At 33.4% G+C, this 14,875-nt stretch overlaps 1 pseudogene; it reads left to right on the top strand.

Annotated features, from left to right (window-relative positions):
• Nucleotides 1-12,820: 12,820 nt before the first annotated feature.
• On the top strand, nucleotides 12,821-14,367 carry LOC120189513 (annotated as a pseudogene).
• Nucleotides 14,368-14,875: the final 508 nt, after the last annotated feature.

Here is a 14,875-nt window from a genome sequence, read left to right as displayed (position 1 = left end):
GGCTGGAACAGAGCGGTGGCGAGCTCAGGCTTGTTTGGCGGTCGGAATTTCGAAAAGGAACTTCAGGAGAACATTTTCTAATATATAATTAGATTGTGATAAAAGCATTATGAACAAAATTTAGGTTTAATTGTATACGAGGCCCTCAAACTTTTATTGAAAAAGTAATATGATTGTTGAAATTATTTTTTCCACTATTTGATTTTTTTGACTAACAGATGTTAATTATTACGATGCTAATGTAACAATTTATGGAGAAAGATAATTGAAAGAAAACTTAAATTATATTTTTGTTTAGTTTAAAAACCAATTTAATTTAAAAAAAATTGAGGACGTGTTTTATTTTCTAACAAATTAAAAAAATATTTAAAATATTAAAATACTCAAAAAATAAATATATCAAAAATAAAAATAAATAATATCAAAATTTAAAAATATCATTGATTATTATGATTTTTGGTGCTAAATATATCATTAAGTATAAAATTCATTTTGAAGTCTAAAAGTTGGGAACCTCCAAAGATATGGAAACCCAAATTATTGAATAATTCATTAATGGATAATTACTTATTTAGGTCTTTAAATTTTGATTTTGTCTCTCTATTTTCTATTGTTAATTATACTTTGTCCCCTTAAACTAAAATCATGGCTTCGTCCCGGATGTAATCCTCTTTATTTCAAAACTCCTAAGATGGTGGCATGTAATTATGTCATTTTGACTATGGATAAATGCTTGATGTGAATATATATTATGATGATCGGAATACTAAGTACTTCCACAACCGAGCGATTAGCAGAAGGCGCCTCAACCATATTCAGGCTCTCCAAATTCAGTATGGTGAGTGGTGTGTTGACGATGATACCCTACGTTCGGAAGCAACTGCTTTCTTTGTCAAACTTCACCGGGAGGATGCCAACAGGACAGACTCTTTTTCCTTACGCGGTATGTTTCCTAAACTTTCACCTAAGGAGATCACTTCTTTAGAAGCAATGATCACCGACAACGTATAATGAGTTCGATCACAATCTACATGAACATCCATACAAAGTATATGCAAATATAAAATACATGTTAGCATTCTTACTAACATTTCATACTTAATAAAAATACTCCAAAAGTTCTATTGTTTTCGAATTTTTCTAAAATTCATCTTAACTTTTCATTTTTATTCATATTGGGCTCTTGTCATTAATTCTTCAATTCAAACCCAATAAATTTTTTGCATTTAATTTCCAGCCCAATACCTCAACAATGTCATATTTACCATTTAAGTTACTAACTTTTTCCAATATTTGTCATTTCGTACTTAAAATTTTTCAACTTTCCAAAATAGCTAAATTTTACTTTCTAACTTTAATTTCAACCCTCAAACAATAATTTCTAGCACTGTACATCATCTATTGGATAATAACACATTCAACCCATAACTTTTCAAAAATTCTGAATAAGTATCTCAACGTTTCAAAAATTACCAAATGGTCCCCAATTTTTTCTAAAGCTTGTAGAATACTTCCTAAATCATTTCCAAAAATTTTCTCATTCATTTAAGCCAAGGCTGAATACTTCAAAAGTTCAAGGCTAGGGTTTTTCATGATTTTACTCGATTTTGATTCGATTCGAGCATGAAATCAACCTCGATCCAACCTTATAAAATCTCTACAATCAAATTCCTAATCAAAATTCACCAAAACACAATGTTCTCCTAACTTTAGGGTTTGGCATAAACTTAAAGAAGCATTTCTAGGAGGATTGAACATGTTTTAATCATCAAACAAGCTTGGAAATGAATCTACAACCTGAAAAACATCAAGATTCATCAATTCCATAAATCCTAAAATTTGGGATCTTTGAAATCAAGCAACATGACCAAGCATAAATGGTACCAAAAGATAGCGTTTTTCACGTAGAATAATTTTCTATTTCACGACATAATCCAAAATCCAAAAGAAATTGCTTAAAAAATTGAAAAGACCAATTTACCCTTAATGAAACTTCATATATACCATTAAACCAAGCCATGTCAACCTTATCATCGATGAACAAAATATTTCACCCTTTACCATTTTGTCCATGCAACTTTCCAAAAATTACAATCTTGCCACTTTAATCCAACAATCCAAATTTAACATGGAATTAAATCCTCAAATCCAATGGTCCATATTATTTTCCATCATTTTAACATGTAGAAATAATATTTTTAAGCCTAATTTATCATCCTTCAATTTTTTCCGAAATTTTTATTCGATCCGATTTACTGATTTCTTATCGGACTTTAACACTTTCTAGTTTTCAACATAAATTCTGGATCAAGAATCTGATTTTAATAAAAACCCACTCTCAAGATTAAACTACCTATTTATGGAATAATTTTTTTTGGAAAATTACCACTTAGGTCCCTAAACTTTTCCCACTTTTATACTTTGGCCACTAAACTTTCTAAACTTATATTTAGTCACTAACCAAAATTTGAGGTATTACACCCAACCCACGTAACTTGTTTTTCTCTCAAATGAATCGATAATCTAAAATTAATTTTCAGATCTCAACTCTTTGTGAATTAATTACGACAATTGTTAATTAATTCAACACCTTTAAATCCTGGAAAAACCCGACTCGGATTGTACCGTTTCAATTGAGAATCTAACCCGATTTCAGTTTTCCTTAGCGGATCACCGTTAAGTGTGGTCACAAGATGTCGATCATGCTACAGGTCGATCATTCCTCCCAACTATTAATCGAAACCGAAATTCAATTCCAACGTGCACTTTTTGAAATGAAATCGTTTTGATTGTAAAAGGATGGTCGATTACCGATCCTTGATTTCCTAGAATTGAAAATGTAACCTTTAAGGCTATAATGCATTTTTCGATTGTCACAACTTAGAATCGAGTCATTGCTTTAGCCTTTGGCTATGGAAAACTTAGCTAAGCGTGGCAAAAACTATACTTAGCATTTTTAAAAGAAAATAAAGTAAACTTAAAAAGAAAAAGAAAGTTTTTATAAAAACTAAAGAAAGTAACAAAGAGTTCAAGAGTAAATGATTCAAAGATCCCAATAATGGGATATTTATAGTCCTCAAAAACCCTAAGAAATCACATTCAAAATTAAAAAGATAATTCCTAAAAAATCCTAATTTAAATTTGAAAATTCGGTTGAGTCTTTAGTCTTCACGGCACTGCTTACTGGACCTTCTAGAAGTTGCTGACTGGATGCCACATCAGTGAAGTCGTGCCGACTAATCCAATCATGATTCCAAAAAATAAAAAATTGCACAATTCCATCAATTTTAGCAACATTTTTGGAATCTACTCTCCTGCATTGAAAATGAATGAAAAGGCCCAAGTTAGCAACTTAAAATAACTAACCAATGAGTAATTAATCACAAAATAACATATAATTTAAGCACTAATTAGTTTGGTTGGGATAAAATTAGAGATGAACTTCCAAACCTGGATCTTGATTTTTCTTTGACACGAACACACCCATAAATGTTTACAAAATGCAACAGTAGAAGGGTTGGAATCTGAGCTAGATACTAGAAGTCTATACCCACTTCTAATGCTGTAGATTCATGACTTTTCCCCACACCAGACATGATAGTTCTCTTGATTAAATTATGCAATTGGGATGGCCAATGTCTTTTCTGCTTCGTCATCATTGAAAATAGAGGCAATGAGGCTTTCATTCTATGTCCTCGAGTGCCCATCTATAAGGTCAGATACTCGATGAACCAAGTTTGTTCGGGAGAGCTAATGCGACACGGTTCTTCCTCTGGTAGCCGAAAGTTTTTCCAAATAGATATTGAGGTCCCCGATCTCACTTTTCAGCGAAGCCTTTTCTCCAGTAGTCCTCTAGAGCACCAAATACTTCTCCATATGTAAGAAGGTTACGATCCCTACCTAAAGCTCATAAAATCCCCATTTGGAAAATATTTAGCACGAAGGATCTTGATGACCAAACTAATCGGGTTTGTGAGGATTCGCCAACCCTTCTTAGCCAACAAACCGATGTTAAACCGAGCCAAGTCCCGAAAACTCATTCCACCCTAGTCATTCATAACACACAAAGCTTGCCAAGTACACCAGTGGATACCCCTTCTCGACTCTTACTTTTGCCACCAAAATCTGGCCATAATGCATTCCATTTCTGAGCATAAAGGTTTTGGTAGAAAAAACAATTCATCGAATAAAGAGGGATATCCTGCAATTCCGACTTAAGAAAAACTTATTTTCTCCAGTAATAAAGACTGGATGCTCCAACTTTATGTACGAATAGAAATATTATAAATAAATATATTAAAGTATAATAAAATTACAAACTCTAAAAAATAAGGTAAGATTCTATTGAATAAACATGCTCACTAATGTAATCGGACATTTCACCATAAGAAATAATGCCGAAAATTATGTGTAGACGATTCTTCTCTAACTCAAACATAATTTATTAACATAAGAATGGAAATATTTGAACATTGAGTTTTATTTGCTCATTAGCATATTTCTACTCCGATATACTTTATATGCATCATAAACGTAAGCATGAATAAGAGAATATATAATAGGCAGGAGTATAACACATGCATGCAGGGACGGACACAAAATTTTATGTTAGGAGAGAACTTGAACTTATAAAATTTATGTAACACCCACAAACCGATGAAGGTGACTTGATCCGATCTAAGGTGTCACATTAGGGACACCGGAGCGACCCACAATAAAAATCTGGGAAAATTTAAATTTTTTGTTAAAACATGTAAAATCGTAAAACAATTTATAAATACATACAAATTCCAAACTCATTATAAAAAAAATAAGTCAAATGTGATCTACATGCCCCCAAGTTTTCCCTTGTACCGTACTTTTCAACCCAAGCCAATGGAACTCCCCATACTGAAGTTGATAGATACGCTGGATCGATTCTTTTAACCTAAAATAGAGAGTAAAAGAATGAGCTTTGAAAAGCTCAGTAATACAGAACTACCAAGTGATGCTGAAGGACATGCAAATAATTGGAAAGCAATAAATTTTCCTTATTAACTCAGCCGTCTACAGGTTTTCATAATGAGCTGAGATTCCACTGATATTTCTTCGAGTAAAAGCCATGAAGATTTCAGTCCAGAGGAAACATTCAGAGAACCAAGTTCTGGAGATCAGAATAGGATGTCTAGTGTGTTCCAACAAAAAAAAGTAACATATATAAATCCTTTAAAAACGTTTGTAGTTTAAAACATATTTTAAAAACACAATAATACCCTCCAACCGAACACCGTTTGCAGTTCCTCAGAACTGCATCCATAAAGACTTACCCTATGCACACAGCAAAGGATCCACCCTAAGGGAGTACCTTGGGACCTATGGGCCTACCCAATGATCTCCTTAAGTCCGTAAGGATTTATCAGCTTGATCAGAGATGAACCTCCATACTCCAGAATCATACCCATACAGTATCGAGTAGAAATCACATTTAATAGTAAACAGTAATATCAGGATCATGATCCAGTAAAATCTCGTAAGAGTGACCATGAAATAAATCACGTAATTGCTCTGCTCTTGTACACCATATGCAATCCCATGATTTATCCAAGGGATTGCTTTGGGGCCTGAGAGCCTACCCAAGAAAGTTACTCGGGGCCTCCGAGCCTACCCAATGATCACCTTAGGTCTATAAGGATTTACCAACTTGATCAGAGCTGAACCTCCATACTTTAGCCTATCCAAATAATGTCCCAATAAAACAGTTCAAGTAGTAACCTGTAGATTCCATGATATATAAATCAGGAGCGATTATATTTTCTTGTGAAAACAGGTAATCAGAGGACACATATTGGGTAGCCATAGTTTAGTTAAAAGTAAATCAAAACATTAGTAAATTTGAAATTTCGAAAAATCACGTTTTAAAACAGGTAAAATATTTACATGTCACATAAGGAACACGCTAGAGGATCCAAATATTCTTCAGAGCTACTTAGTGATCAGGAAGGTATTCATAATCTTTTGTATCAGAGTTACTTAAGATTTCAAATATGACAGGAGTGATTCCATTATTCAAACAAACAGGGTATTTCAGACATTTTGATTCTTGGAGAATTCTCAGTAATTTAACTCAATAAGGACAGAGTGATGATTTTGTGGTATTCAAGAGTATGTATTGAATTATCAGTATTCCGAGTCTGATTGAACTACAGATCCTAATACTGCTATACTTTCAAGCATTTGGACTGTGATACTTCACTATGATTCACTTACTATTACTGACTGCACCAATTGATTTGATCAATATCATAATCATCATTGATCAGTTCTTGAGGAGACGAATAGGTATTCCTTTGGTATTTATTTCATTTTCACATTGTAATAGTATCCAAAATGTCTGCCTACTTGGGTTGTGCTTTATAACCTTTAAAGGAAGTACATCATTTAGGTTCATATGTGTTCCCATAGTCTATCCAAAGACATTCACTTGATCCAAGGCATAAAAGTATTTAGGTCATCTCAGTATTCGAGGTTATTTTAGTCATTTGGGGTTCAGACACATTTGTTATTTCAAAACTTGATGATAATCCATCATTTAAATATTTCAGTGGCGTGTCGCACTTCCAATAATCTAGTTCTCAAACGATCATCCAAACACAAGGAGATCGACGTATTAAGAATTTCCAAATGTAGAAGTTTATTTTTGAAGTTTTTTAAATAGATCAGTAATCTAGTCATTTGGAGCTTATTTCCAAATGTAGAATTTCCAAACGTTTGTTCATGCATTCAAGACTATATATATAATGCATGCAGGGTATCCCGAGCTAGGAGGATTTGGAGTTATCTTCGATCAACATTCAGCGAGCATGGAACCACAAGCTTCTGGCCACACAGTCTTATGCCCGAAATTTAACATGCTTGACTATCGAGGGCTGTCATAATTTGAACTGCCTATTTCCGACCTCTATGGTGAAAAGTTTCGTGCAACTCAAGAAGCTAAACATTGAGAATTGTGAGAATCTGGAAAGTGTGATCTTTGTGGAAGGATCAGGCAAAGAAGAAATGATGAACCAGAAATTGTTCCGTGTACTAGAATTCCTACTGCTCAAAGACCTTCCTAAAGTGACGAGATTCTGCCATGGAAATTACTTTGAATTCCCCTTGTTGACAAGTCTTGGTATAGAAACTTGTCCCACACTAAAAAAAACATTCATCTCCGGTGCACAGGGAATCAAATCAGAGATAGCCTCTCCGATGGAAGTTAATAGAGTCCATTAGCCTCCCCTAAGCGATTATTATTTAGGATATTCAATTTTTTTTTAATGAAAGCATATAGGTTAATGGCTTGGTTTGAACAGCTAATTAGTAATTAGAAATCTTCGAGATATGAAATGGAAAGTCAGAAATGACAGTGCCACTTTCATGTTATTATATTATTTTAATTTTTGGATGGAATAGTAATAGAAGGAAGGGTGGCCGGGTGAGGACAAGCGTCGAAGGAAATGTATATATCCACTTGCTTCGGTGTAGGGATAAAGCTTAAATTCATCGAAGCTGTTGTCTTTCTCCAAATACCATATTGCAGCCATGGGGTTCATGCTTTAGACAGTTAACAGTGGCTCTCTTTGGCAGCGCCAATTTTCACACATCATCATTATATTGTTGCTAGGGTTTCAAATCACGGTCCAAAAATGTGATTTCTTCCGCGAAATAGTGATTTTTCCGTCGTCTGAGTTACACGCTACACCCATAATAGCGCCCGTGACGGTCACAATCACGGTAAACTCAAAATGACCGAAAACACGATCGCGATTTCAACAATGCTTTATGTTTTCTATTTTTCAAATTTTATATAGAAACTGCAACTCTTCAACATGAACAGCCTATAAAGTAGGAGGATGTAGCTAGTATGGGAAAAATACTGATTTAAAGGCTCATATATAAATGAAAACAGTATTCATATGGTTTTAGGGTAAACTACATTGGTAATCACTAAACTTTTAGAATGCTTTTATTTTCGTCACTGAACTTTTAAAACTTTTCCTACAGTCACAGTTTTTAATTGGCTTTCATTAAGGTTATTGATGTTAAAAAAAACTAATTTGATACGTTAAAGTCTTCTCCCCAAACAAAACCTTAAGGTTTCAAATTTGAAGCCGTCGCAAAATCCAGATTTCCAACGATTGGAGCAGTCAACGATCATCATATGATTAATATAATTCGGTTTCAAGTTAATCTGACGGTTGAGAATGATGCTAAAAAAATTTAACTCTTAGTATCAGTAGGGATTTAATTGGAATTTGATGATATTGAAAGATTTTCCAACGATTTTGAACCGAAAGAAAGAAATAATAAAGAGTAGTAGTTTGGTGATCTTTTTTTACTGAAGAAACCACCCAATGGTACTAGCAAAAATGATGCGAAAGACGTTGATAATCTAATAGAAACTAAAAGTTAAAACTTTTCAATCCACCACGACTCACTAGTGGATCAACTTAAAATAAATATGTTAATATTCTAACTAAACAAAGCCTTTCCATTGTTAAAATTGATTAGCGAGTGCTCCATTTATCGAAAAATCGATCTTTGCGAGGAAGGTGAACTTGAAAATTAGGATTTTCTTGGGAAATAGACTTTATCTTATCATGTTAGCATTTATTTTCTACAACTAACGACAGTGGACATAATTAAAGCGAATTAAAAATTTATTGACTATAATACAAGTTTTAGAAGTTTGATGATTAAAATGAAAGCGCTCTAAAAGTTTAGTGATTACCATTGTAGTTTACCTATTAATTTCCCACAGCAAGGTAATGCCACCGACAAAAGAGCAAAATTCACTTGATTGTGTGAATAACCAAAGTAGAAAACTGGAGTAAATATTCATGAAACGAAGTAGAAAGTAATGTATTTTATCACAGAAAGAGTAACGAAACAGAGAAAAGAAACTAATGGACAATCAGCTTTCAATCGAAGAGTTGGAGAGGCCATCTCTGAGTTGATTCCTTGTGCATCGTAGATGAATGCTTTTCACGATACCCTGATATGGACCTTCTGTCATCCACACTGCTACCCTGATATGGACCTTCTGTCATCCACGCTGCTACCCCAATCTGCATCAGCACAGGACCTTCAGCTAATGATACCAGGTTAGAATATCACTAAAGCAAGGATCATGATAAAAAATGTCTAAGAAATGACAGAGAAGGAAGAAGATGAGAGATTTTAGGTAGAAACCAAAAACCAATTCATGATTTCGTTAAGACTGACCAACAGTTTATATAGTGATATTTAACGAGAGTGTCAGTCATAAAATTATCATAACTATATGTAGGTAGATATATTAGGCAGATTTGATCGTCTAAGCTTTAATTTTGATCTAATAATTCACATTGACATGTCAAAAGTATTGTCTAGATCTCGACCACGCATTATAGTTGACTTAGAGATCTTATGCTCGGGGATAAAATCTTTTCAAAGGCTTTAATAAATGGAGATGTTTGTATGAAGATTGATTGCTGCATGGTGCAACTCAAAGGATAATGAGTGTTACTGATTGCCAAATATATGATTGAAGAAATCATAGCTTCTGCAGCTGATGAAGTCACAGATGTCATCATTCTTAACCAGCTGGAGTCATTAGAACTTGATAGTCTCCCGTACCTATCAAGCTTCTGCTCAGGAAACTATGCCTTGCTATTTCCTACGTTGGAAGAAGTAATCATAAGACGCTGTCCGAGGATGGATCACAATCAACTAACGGTGAAGAAGTATAGTTCATGGAAGTTGATTTATATGCCACCGTTCAACAATTGTTTACGAAAAAGGTATGTGCGAACACGAAGCAGATAGCAGTAGTGAATAGTTAGCTTCAATCATCGTTGACGTACATCCATTAAGAAATGGAACGTTTCTTGGTGCACTCAAGACTATATATGTAATATAATAATGCATGCAGGGTAACGACTTAGTGTTGTTGAGCTTTTTTTTCTCTTTCTCTCTCTCTCTTTTTACATGTTTTTCTTTATTTATTTAGATCTAAATAAATATCTTTCTCTTTTTTACTTCCTTTTAGTTACATATTCTTAAAGTATTTTTTTCTGCTTTTATGGTACGGTTATTTATCTACTTTAAAAAAGCACATATTTTTCTATTGTTATGATAGTTTAGTATTTCGTGTTACATTCATTGCGATATATCTCCTGATCAGGAAAGATCGACGATCTTGTATAATTAGATACTCTTTTATAGTGATTTGTTGATGCATTCAGAATCGTTCACGGTATAATATGTAAATTTGATTTTCTTAATCTTCACTCCATCAATATGAAAAAGAGAGGCACCGGTAGTTGTTGAAAGTACGAACCCCATGGCTGCTTTAATACGTTAATTGAAGACAGACAACAGTTTGGGAAGTTCTATAGTGCGGCACCTTTAATATATAACTAAAAAAAGACGTTATCGGTTTTGTTATTATTTAAATAACAAAACCGGTAAAAAATTACCTAAAACATTATTATTTCAACCTAAAACATCAATGTTTTTTAACATTTCCGGTAAAGTGCTCAACAATAACAAAACCGGTAGAAAAAATAACAAAACAGATAGCGCTTACCGGTTTTGTTAACAAAACAGATAGAAATAATAATATTTATGGTAATTTTTTACCAATTTTATTATTGAAATGATAACAAAACCGAAAATATTTTTTTAACCGTATATTAAAACTACCGCACATGATCATTTCACCAACAAAAAATTAGCTGACCCTATTTCAATATGTAATGGGGTGAGGGAGAAGTAAGGTAGTAGGTTGTCCCCAACGCCAGGTTAAGAGCAGCTTTCGTGGAAGACCTCCGACAGTTAGAAATTATGAATTACACACCGTGATACTCGATCTCACGACCAAAAGATTAAGAGTCTTGCGTTCAACCAACAACTTTGGCAAAATAAAGCAAGTGGACACATCAGACACTTGTCGCCATCTTCTACTACTATTCCATCCCAAAACTAAAATAATATAATAACGTGAAAGTGGCACTGTCATTTCTGACTTTCTATTTCATATCTCGACGATTTCTAATTACTAATAAGCTGTTCAAACCAAGCCACCAACCTTACACGTTTCCATTAAAAGAACACATAAATATCCTTCCTTGTAGATGCAAAACATCTACGTTCACGTACCAATAATTTGCATGTGTTTTTAAGTACAAATGGATGCACGTGGTGACGTTACATTCAGTTTCCAAGGCATCCGGATCATAATATTAAATTATGAAAGTTTTCTCTTCTTTTCTTTGTAGAAACCAAACTATTTAGTGATTAAAATACGATATTATCTCTAAAGGTTTTAGATTCAAACATCAGAAGGTATAAGAGTATGAGTTTTCATTGTCAGATAGTTGAAAAACTTTAATATATATATATCGTAATCACTTTAGATTAATAAAAAAACTCTTAAACTTTAAAAGAATCTGTTAATTGTTTAATCTCTAGAGTATATGGTTAAATTCTCTCAATCGATAACCCGTATTTATTATTTTCCCTTTATTTTTATATTACATCGTTATTTTTCTTAATTTTATTTTTAATAACTCTTCTTTATGATATGTTTTTATCTATCTTTTGACATAACTTCAGTACGTTTAAGGATCGTTTTGGTCATTATATTTGTTTAATTTTTTCATGATTGGATTTAGCGTCGCCTCAACTGATCAAGATGACTATTGTTTATTATCATATTAGTTTTCTTACTTTAGACTCTCGGATTGAATGTAGATACATAATTTATTATTAAAGATAATTTTCTCACGATGTTCGATTCTGATTTACGATTGTCGGTGGTCTTTTAGTGTTTAATCCCCTATTAGAATTCATTTATCGATTTAGTCATATCTATATTGTAATTCTCTGTTAATTTCTTATATCAATAGTTAAAAAAAATGTCATAATTATGAGTTAAATTTTAGTTTAATTGTAAATCTTCATTAAAATTTTATATTTTTTTAATGAAATTGAGGGCTTGCTTCTATTTACATAGAAGAATATGAATTTAATTAAATAATCTAAAAGAAAATTTTAAATTAATCTAAAAAACGAAATTATCAGGAGTTAATTAATTGTATGAGATGTCCACAAATTGTGATTCTCATACTAAACTAGTCTAAATTTTTAAACATTTGAATTTCATCTTTATTAGTCCACAAACTTTTGAACATTTCAATTCCATTCCCATACTATTACTTTCATTCTAAATTAATCCTCAAACTTTTTGAACATTTCAATTTTATCCCAAAACTATATGTATATGCTAATCACATCCCTTGTTAATAAAATCATTAGGCCAAGTTATATTATTATATGTTAAAAAAAATTAAATCTAGGTTAAAATATGGTTGAATCTAATTACATATTTGGACGAATTTGGGAATGAAATTAAAAGATTCAAAAGTTTGGGAACTAATTTAAAATGAGGGTCATAGGTTGGGGATGAAATTAGAATGTTAAAAAGTTTAAGGAATAATTTAGAATGAGTCATAGCTTGGGTATGAAATTAGAATATTCAAAAGTTAAAGGACCAATTTAAAATATGGGTCATAGTTTGAGGACGTAAAATACAATTAACTGAATTATTAATAATAAAATATAATCAGATATTTAATTATATATCGTAAAACATATTTCAAGAAAAATAGAAAATAATTTGAACGTTCACAAATATAAAAGGAATCATCCCAAAACATCTCTGTCTTTAGCCTCCAATTCAACAAGCAACTGAGCTAAGCCTTATAGGAGCTTTCAAAGGGTAGAAATTCGAGATATACATCCATCCCACATTCCAAATTTCAACAAAAAAACAAAATTTACTTACCCAAATCACCAAGAATGCAGAACAACAATCATAGCAGCCACCAATCAGCCAAGAAGAAGGTGTTACCGAAGCGGATAATCATAGTCCGACACGGTGAGTCGGAAGGCAACTTAGACACCTCGGCCTACTCCAAGACCCCAGACTACAAGATCTCCTTAACCGAAGAAGGCCGTGCTCAAGCCCGCCTCGCCGGTTCGCACCTCCGGGACCTCATTTCCGGTAATGGGTCTCGCCCCGATTGGCGGGTGTACTTCTACGTTTCCCCTTACGAGCGCACCCGATCCACGCTGCGGGAGATAGGGAAGTCGTTTTCGAAGAAGAGGGTGATTGGGGTGAGGGAAGAGTGCAGGATTCGAGAACAGGACTTTGGGAATTTTCAGGTTGAGGAAAGGATGAAGGTTATAAAGGAGACGAGGGAAAAAGTTCGGGAGGTTCTTTTATAGGTTCCCTGAAGGTGAATCTGCTGCTGATGTTTTTGATCGTGTTTCAAGTAAGTTGTTCTTCATCGTCAAGTTTTGTTATATACAAAATTTGCATTATTTTGTATGTAAATTTTGTTTGGGATATTGAGTTTCTAAGAAGAAATGTGATTTGTGAACTGGTTCATGGACATTTAAAGTAGTTTTCTAAGAAGCTAATGACTGGGAAAGTTTCTTCATTGATTTTGAAATCAATATGGAAAACAAAAATTAAAGAAGATTGTTGAAATCAATATGTTTCTTGTTTGAAGTGATACTGTTTGGTAACGACTTGCTTTGCAACTTAGAAAGATATGGACTTTTTGGATGAAAATTGGGTTCTACTGTGATATAAGCATCTGTTTAATTGCTTCCTTGACCATGTAATGAGCATAGATTTCTTTGACATATGTGTATTTTTCGAATCTCCGCGTAGAGAAATGCTGATAGAAGATAAGGAAATAAGTTCAGGTTGTTTTCCCCTAAGATTGAACTTCATATGACTTATCTTTTCAATGATATTGGAAAGAGATCCCAAATCTGTGGTTTGATGTTTTATAGAGAATGAATCGAAATGGTCGGTTTTGATATGTAATTCGTGCCTGTGGTTGCTAAACCGAAGAAAAATCTTTGAAATTTGCAGATTTTCTTGAATCCCTCTGGAGAGACATAGACTTGAATAGACTTCACAAAGATCCTTGTCGAGACTTGAATCTCATGATAATCTCTCACGGTCTAGCATCACGGGTGTTTCTAATGAAGTGGTTCAAATGGACGGTCGAGCAATTCGAGTTCTTAAATAATCCCGAGAATTGTGAGTGCCGAGTTATGGAGTTGGGACAGGGCGGAGAATATAGCTTGGCGATGAATCATACAGATGAAGAGATGCTGGAATGGGGACTCTCTCCGGATATGATACAAGACCAAAAATGGCGAATCACCGGCAAAAAGACTGATTGGAATGATCATTGTACCTGGTATCTGAGGTCATTTTTCGACGAATTAGACTCAGAAGATGATGTTGAAAGTAATTGATATCCATTCTCAAAAAAATTTAAAAAAACTTTGAATGCGAAACTTGTATTTCATGATACCCCATGGGAATGTTCATTTACATAGATGGATTTAGCAAATGTATTTTCGTTTTCACTTTTTTTTTTTAAATAAAATTCTTTTATAGCAACTATATGTTAGCAAGATCATCATTGATGAAAACTATATGTCAATAAGAAATCAAATGGATTTGTTTAAAGATAAAGAATTAAATCAAATTGTGTTGAGTTCTCCTTGTTTGCTTTTGGCATGGAGAATCAAGGCTGCAATAATTCATTCGAATCGATTTTAGCTAATGAACCATCTGCCCAGGCTTTAGCCAATAGTATACAAAGAACAAATCAGCTAGGTAATTCCAGCTAGACCCTAAACTGCTGCTCTCATCTATCTTTGACCCTACTTTTAGAATCGATTTCAAAGGTTTCGGTTCTTCTATTATTTCTTGGTCGAACGACCCCACTTTTTCTGTTCTTTTCTTCTTACTTTTCTGCTTCTTGCTTGCTGTTGCAGTCATCTC

Source organism: Hibiscus syriacus, unplaced genomic scaffold (genome assembly GCF_006381635.1).
Source record: "Hibiscus syriacus cultivar Baekdansim isolate YM2019G1 unplaced genomic scaffold, ASM638163v2 tig00116958_pilon, whole genome shotgun sequence".
Classification (NCBI taxonomy): Eukaryota; Viridiplantae; Streptophyta; class Magnoliopsida; order Malvales; family Malvaceae; genus Hibiscus; species Hibiscus syriacus.
Note: the sequence above shows the minus strand (reverse complement) of the source record. Positions and strands in the feature narration are given on the sequence as shown.